Source organism: Zingiber officinale, chromosome 3A, assembly GCF_018446385.1.
Source record: "Zingiber officinale cultivar Zhangliang chromosome 3A, Zo_v1.1, whole genome shotgun sequence".
Classification (NCBI taxonomy): domain Eukaryota; kingdom Viridiplantae; phylum Streptophyta; class Magnoliopsida; order Zingiberales; family Zingiberaceae; genus Zingiber; species Zingiber officinale.
This window is the reverse complement of record NC_055990.1, coordinates 93,499,547-93,507,047: the sequence shown is the minus strand read 5'-3', so window position 1 is coordinate 93,507,047 and position 7,501 is coordinate 93,499,547.

Here is a 7,501-nt window from a genome sequence, read left to right as displayed (position 1 = left end):
GAATTCTCTTGGTGTTTTTTAGATGAAAATTTTAGACTTTTACACTTGCCATGTCAATTTTCATAAATTTTTATAAATCATAGTATTTAACTTGATTATATTTGTAATATCTGTTTGTTTTTTATTATATTTGTACACGTAATAGTGTCAACTTATCATCAAATTGAAAGTACATGACATAAATTAAATTTTTATTATTCCATTATTTTTAAGTTTTTTTATTTTGATAAATTATTAGCCACCTATATTTTTTTTTATTTGAATATAAATATGTTGGTTAGAAATATGATGCAATAATAGGACTATCTCAATCATTTTCAAAGGCTAAAAAAAGCATTTGGACATTTAATATTTTTTTAAAATTAATATTATTTTTTTAAAAATTAGATTTTTATACAAACATTTTTTTTCTAACTTTTTTTGATGCAACGTTGAAATTTTTATATTCAAGTTTTAATAATAAATCCTTTTCAATTGATAAAATTGTTAAATCATTTAATTTATATTATGAACATAAATAAAATTTTATTAATTTCAATTTTGAAACTTCTTTCTATTAAAGTTATACTCACATGTATTATCAGTAGAATAAGCTAGGTTTAGTGTTGTTTTTAATTTGAATTTATTATTTCTTATAAAAATTTTAATTCCAGAAATATGTCTATACCGCATGTTATATTTTTAAAAAGTTGGCAAGATTCAGACATTTTTCTTTTAGAAAATCATCATCAAATAATTTAAATTTTTTTACATCATACAAAAAAAAACTTAAAATTATCTTCAAGTGAAATTTTCACCAAATTATTCAAACCACTTAAGTTATTCAAACCACTTAAATTATTCAAACCACTTAGCGAATATCTTAAATTATTCAAATCATTTAGTGAATAAATGACATCATCAATAATATAATTGGAATAATTGAATTTAAAATATTCTTTAAGTGAAAATTTTATCAAATTGGTTTCATTCTCACCAAATTATTTGTTTTTTCTAATTATATATTCTTACCTAAAATTTTGATTTTATATTCATTTCATTTACAATAGCTTTAACAGAAATCATAATAGATGTGAATTCATTTTCTTTATAATCATTAAAAATATGAAACAAGAAATTAAAAAAATTCTTCTCCCTTCCACCTTAGAGAGAAGGGATATGATTCTTAGAGGGACGTTGGTTGGTAGTTAGTTAGGAGGATTTGGATTGTGCTATCAGTGATCATGTAAATTTTTTTCCTCCCATTGATGGTGAGAGACCTTGTTCACTCTAGAGTTGGTAGTCTTTTTCTGGTGAAAGTGGTGGCCAAAGTTGGAGGGGCAATAGTTGGGCAGTATGTGAAAGTGTAGGTTGGTTTTCCTTCCCATCTCCCTCGTACCTCTTCCACGCCGCGCGCTGCTTCCTTCCCTCCCTTGGTTGGCTCCTTTCCATCTGTTTTGTTTTCTAATTTTTTTACTACTGTGTTTTTGGTTCACCAGTGCAAATAAGCTAATGTGGTTCTATTTTCAAGATTTGTTAGTGATCGCTGAAGCTTTTGTTGGCCACTCGCCGAGTAAGGCGAAGCAAAAGGGGAAGGTATACTAAACTTGGTAGGTGTTTATAGCAATCTTGCGCAAGGTAATAAGCAGTTGTTCTTTCTGATTTTGGTACATTGTTTGGATCATTTTTTCCATTATTTCCTGCATCGAAATTGCAAAATGGAGGGTTTGGGCCCGACATTATAATCAAGTAACATCCCAATCTACTACCGATCCGATTAGGAATTGCTGACTCAACCTGTTGCTGATCCTTCCCTACTAGTTAGCAAGTATGCTACTGGCTCTACTGATGTGGATGCCAACAAGGATGTTAAGATGCTATAGGTTGCTGTGGTAGTTATACCCAACTTAAGGGCTAATGAAATGGTTATTGATGTTGCTAGCACAGAGCTAGATCAGATGGTGTGGAACTTGTTAGATAGGCTGAGGATACGATACCGTTGTTGGGTGGGGCTACAAGGATGAATAATTATGGTAGTGGACAAAGTACACAAGTGGATTGTGGCAAATCTTGGACTAATCTATTCAAAGATAATCGAAAAGCAAGTATGACTGCCCCTCTATACATGTTCGAATGATTGGGGCAATAGATTCAAATCGAGACTGATGGTATTGATATCGTGGAGCATTCGATGGGTGATTGTTTGGAGGGATGTTTCAAGGGGAGACATCCAATATGTGGAGAAGTGGAACTCATTGCGAATCCTAGTAGGTTCTTTATGTATAAGAGTAGATGAGTTACTTACAAATTTGACAAAGCGGAGAATAAGGATTGTATTATGCTTATAGAGCAATAGTTTATTTATGGTATTCCACTATTCTTGAAGCAAATGCCGAGTTGTTTTATCTTTGATGAAGGTTATCGTTATATTCTGGCTTGGGTTTAAATCCATGGTCTTCCTCATTATCATTGGACTTTGAAATTAGTAAGCCCTTGTATACGGACAAGCTTACATGGACTCGAGAGCATCTCGCATATGTCCAAGAGGAGAGGGTGCTTGAGGTGCCGAGCATCACTTTACCTACCGAAGCACAAGTTAAATTGAAGGTCACCTATGAAGTTACACCAGATTTTTGTGAAACTTGCAACCGGATTGACCATAAGCGAGGGAAATCTAGGAAATAAACTGCCCCTGAGGTTGTACATGTAGGAGAGATGCCCAGAAGTTCCCAATTGATTCATCGACAATTCCAATCAAGGAAACGACGAAAGACTAGAGTACCGAGTATACTGACTAATATGAATGGTGCACCCAACATAGTGGCGGCCATGGGTGGAAGGGACATGACCTTGGCAGTAATTGAGAATCCAGAGCCAATTGGCTTAGTTCCTATGCAAGCTGTGCATCTTACCTCGCTTGGGGTGGACACGGTGAATCCGAGCATGATGAAGGAAACGACTTAGCAAAAGGGAGAGATAGTTTTAGCTATTGTGTCGTAGCAATCTATAAGTACCCTATGGTGGTTTTGATGTGATCAATCAAGTCTAGTTAGGCCCTGTGTATGTTTGATGCCTTATATCTAAGTGTGCAGGAACTTAAGAGCACAAGAAGTTGAGCGAAAGACGCAGCTAGCGAGAAGGATGACATGGGAGAGAGTCGACGGGCTCACTGCGCCCGAGAGATGAGGTGCTGCGGAGGAGTATGCTGGCGGACGAGAAGGAAGCGCACGACATTTTTGAGGGATGAGAAGCCGGAATGGAACATTGCTCAAGAAGAAGGCTAGAAAATGAGTTTGGGTGAGCCCTATTTGTGATGACCAAAATCACCCAGCGAATGGAGTTGGAATGAAGGAGAAATTAGACAGTCAGCACTATGTTGACTGTTTGGGTGCCTGGACCAAGTCCAGGCGCCCAGACCAAGTCCAGGCGCCCAGACCTCTTGGGCACCCACATGGTGCCTCCCTTGGCGAGGCTTCAAATGGGCTAGTCGACACGGTTTGGGCGCTTGGAGCTGCTTCAAGCGCTCGAACCAGATAAGTTTGATTTGTTGTAAACCTTTGCGACGTGGATACAGTTTTATCCACACTTAGGTGCCCGGAGCCTTTCTAGATGCCCAGAGCTACCACGTCAGCAAATGGTCAGATTTGACCAATAGGCTATAAATAGAGCTCTGGTCTCAGTAGTTCAACATAACACTTGTAAATGAGTTCTGTACTTTAATTTCTAGTTCTGTTCTCTACTGTTCTGAGCTTTCAACATTATAAGAGGCTAATCCATCTTTGAAAAAAAGAGATTTTTAGTGAGCTACATTTACCTTGCATTAATAATTCTCTGATTACAAACAAAGTAAATATTCTTGCCTCTTTCTTTATTTTATGCATTTACTTTTTATTTTTTAACAAGTGTTTGCCTAACTTAGTCCAAAGATTGAGAAAGGATGTTATTTTAATTTCAGGCAATTCACCCCCCTCTTGTTGGCCGCCCAGAGACCTATAATTGGTATCAGAGCAAGAATGCTTCAGAAGAACTAAATGCTGACCAAAGTAAAAAAATCAATGGTTGGACCATGGCTCAATCCACCAAAGTTTGAGGGGGAGTTCACACACTGAAAACGCAGAATGGAGATATTCCTACGAACTAATTTCGAAATTCGTTTACTAATAAAATATGGTTTTGTAGTTCCTAAGGATCAACAATGAGAAGAAAAAGAAGAAAATCAATGGACAAAGAAGGAATAAAGTGATTTCATAGCTAATAGCAGAGCGGAATACCACTTTCTAATTAGTGTATTACTGTCTTAAGAAGTCAATCGCATCGGAAGCTACTCCTTAGCCAAAGAACTCTAGAAAAAAATTCCTAGAGCTCTATGAAGGCACATTTGAGGAGAAGCTCACACGATGGTACATTCTTTGGAATCAACTAACAAACATTTGTCTAGAAGGTGAAACTAATCAAAAAATTTTAACGATGAAACTTGTTCAAGAATGAAACGATTAACCAAGACTAGGTTTTGCATGAATGCCTTTTCCAGAATGGACTCTGGTCAAAAATATCTTTTAAAGTTGGTTTAAAAATAGTTTACAAAAATTGAAACAATTTTCAAAATAATTTTTCAAAACATATAATTTGATAACTATCAAAATTTTTCAAAATATGTGATTTTTCAAAATGTGTTAAGAATGATTTTCAAAGTAAGTATTTTGAAAAAGAGTTTTTAAAAACATCTTTTCAAAGGATGTGCAAAAAAAAAAATTGAAGATGATTGTTAAATATCCTCCCCTGAATCTAATATTTAAAAATAATTAAAATATTGAGAATAATTTCAAAAGTATGTAATTAAATTTGTCTTTCAAATAAGTCTCCCCCTTAATCTGACATTTCTTTAGGAAATCCTTATTAACCACCTGTTTGGGGTCTAATTGTAATCATGATTCAATTTTCTTTTCCTAGCATCTCAACCATTCTAGATTTTCAAACATAGTAATCTTACATGTTTAGAGAGATGCTTAATATGTATTATCTAAGGCCGACATAATTTTTTTTTAATTCTAACTTAAATAATCCAAAATTAATCATGAATCAAATTTGATTAATTAATGTCTTAAATTATTAATTAATCATGGATTATTTAGTTATTCTAAATTTAGAAATAAAATTTTAGATTGAGTTGTATTTAAGAAAAGTCTAATATTATTTTTATATTGACTGATCTATTAAGTTTAGAGTAATAGATCAGATGTTAATGTATTAAGTTAAGAATGAGTTAATAGGTAAATTTCTGATTAGGATTAACTATAGTTTAATATAATTTAATCTTAATTTGAATTAATAAATAAGTTACAATTATTTTTGGATTAATTATTGAAAGTAATTAAGTTGAATAATTTATAATAGTAATTAAGTTTAATTAATTGATCAAAATAATTAAAATTCATATTATTGAATGAATTATTAAATTAGGATAAACTAATTAAAATTTGAGTTAATTGATTATTAGTTAACTTAATTCAGATAAGTTAATAGATTTTGAATTAACTAAGATGAATGATTATTGAATTACAAATACAATTTATGTTTGAATTTAAATTAAGATTTAAGGTTAAATTAAGTAAAAAAAAATAAGTTTTAAAGAATTTTTTTACATATAAAAATAAGTTTTAAAGAATTTTTAAAAATATTTTTAAAATAATTTTCTTTAAATAATTTTTAAAGGATTTTTAAAATAATTTTCAAAAGTATTTAAAAGAATTTTAAAATAATTTTTTTAAAGGATTTTAAAATAATTTTCAAAAGGATTTTAAAAATAATTTTTAAAAGTATTTTTAAAAGAATTTTAAAAAAAATTAAAAGGATTTTAAAAGATTTTTTAAAATAATTTTTAAAATATTTTAAAAAGAATTTTTAAAAGATTCTTAAAAGAATTTTTAAGAGAATTTTTTTAAAAAAAAATTAAAAGAATTTTAAAATGATTTTAAAAAGTTTTCTTTAAATAATTTTTAAATGATTTTTATTTTTTTAGAAAGTTTTTTTTTAAAAGATTTTGAAAATAATTTTTAAATGTTTTTTAAAATATTTTTTAAATGATTTAAAAAAACCTTTTTTAACAAGATTTTGAAAATAATTTATAAATGTTTTTTAAAATAATTTTAAAAAGGATTTTTAAAAATATTTTTTAAAAGATTTTAAAAGGTTTTTTTAAAGTATTTTAAAATGAGTTATGTGTAATACGTTAATTAATCTAAGTTTAATTTAATTTTGTTTTAAGGATTTAATTAATTTATTATTAGTATTTATTTTGATTTAATCAAATTTAATTTAATGCTTAATTTAAATTTAATCTATATTTATCTCACCCGATCTATGTTTTCAATCAGGGAATCTTATGATTTTGTAAGATGAATTAAGTTCAATTTCAGGGTTGGGTTTAACTTTGTGTTATATTCAAATTTAACTTTGAGTTTAACAACTAGACATTATTTGAATAAACTTCTAGGCTATGGTGAGTCACCTGGACATCATTAGAGTAACCATGCATTCGAAGTTTTCTAAATAGTCCTATCCACTGAACTTAGTACAAAACCTTGGTCTAACTAGTTAGGATTCGTAAGGGGTAGTTTTAGTTAGTTCCACTAAGTCAAATGCACCAGGTCGAAGTCATATCTTCCTAGACATGCATAAATAGAGTTTCCCTAACTTACTATCATTAAAAACTTTACCAGTACCGTCGGTCAAGTTAAACTTTTGCCCTTTTTTAGACTAGTCCTAATTACCCATTCGAGTAAATTATTATTTTTTAAGGTGCTAACTATTTTGAAGTCTCCCCTTGAATTATTGGACTTAGATTTTAAGTTTTGGGTTTATATCATTTTGTTTTATAGCTATAATAGACTTGATTATAGTTTGAGTTTGGATTAGTTTTGTTTTTACTTGATCTAGCCTTAGTTCGACTTGTTTTATGTGGTTTTATTGAATTTATCTTAAAGGGAGTAACAGAGTTTGAGTTAATTGATTTATTTGGTTTTAGATAGTGTATTTTATTTTTAGGTACGTAGTATTGGTTGAGTCATACTTGTGTGGTTAAACACGTTTTTGGAACCCAAGCCTTAAGTTGATTTTTACTTTGATTAACTAAGGATATAAAGGTTTTGTTAGTCGAGATGGACTTGTATCCGAGTCCGGACTTGTTGTACATAGCTCTTTGTGACCCAAGTATCATGTTGAGGTACTTGGATCTAGTTGTGAATTTCTCCAGTAATTCTTTTAGTTCGACTATTTCGCTTTTCAATCTGAAATTGTCCTTCTCAAGTTTTGTAACTTGAGTTGAGATTTCAGGTTGAATCGGCTCAGTCGTTGAATTTGATTTTAATTGATCATTAAGTGTTCTATTTTTTTTGTTAGTTCATTTATTTTATTTTAAGAATTAGTTAATTTATTATTTAAATATGTAATAATTTTAAAACCTTTTTGCTTAAACCAAAATATACCTCATCGGAACCTTCGGAAATAAGTACGGACTCGTGGC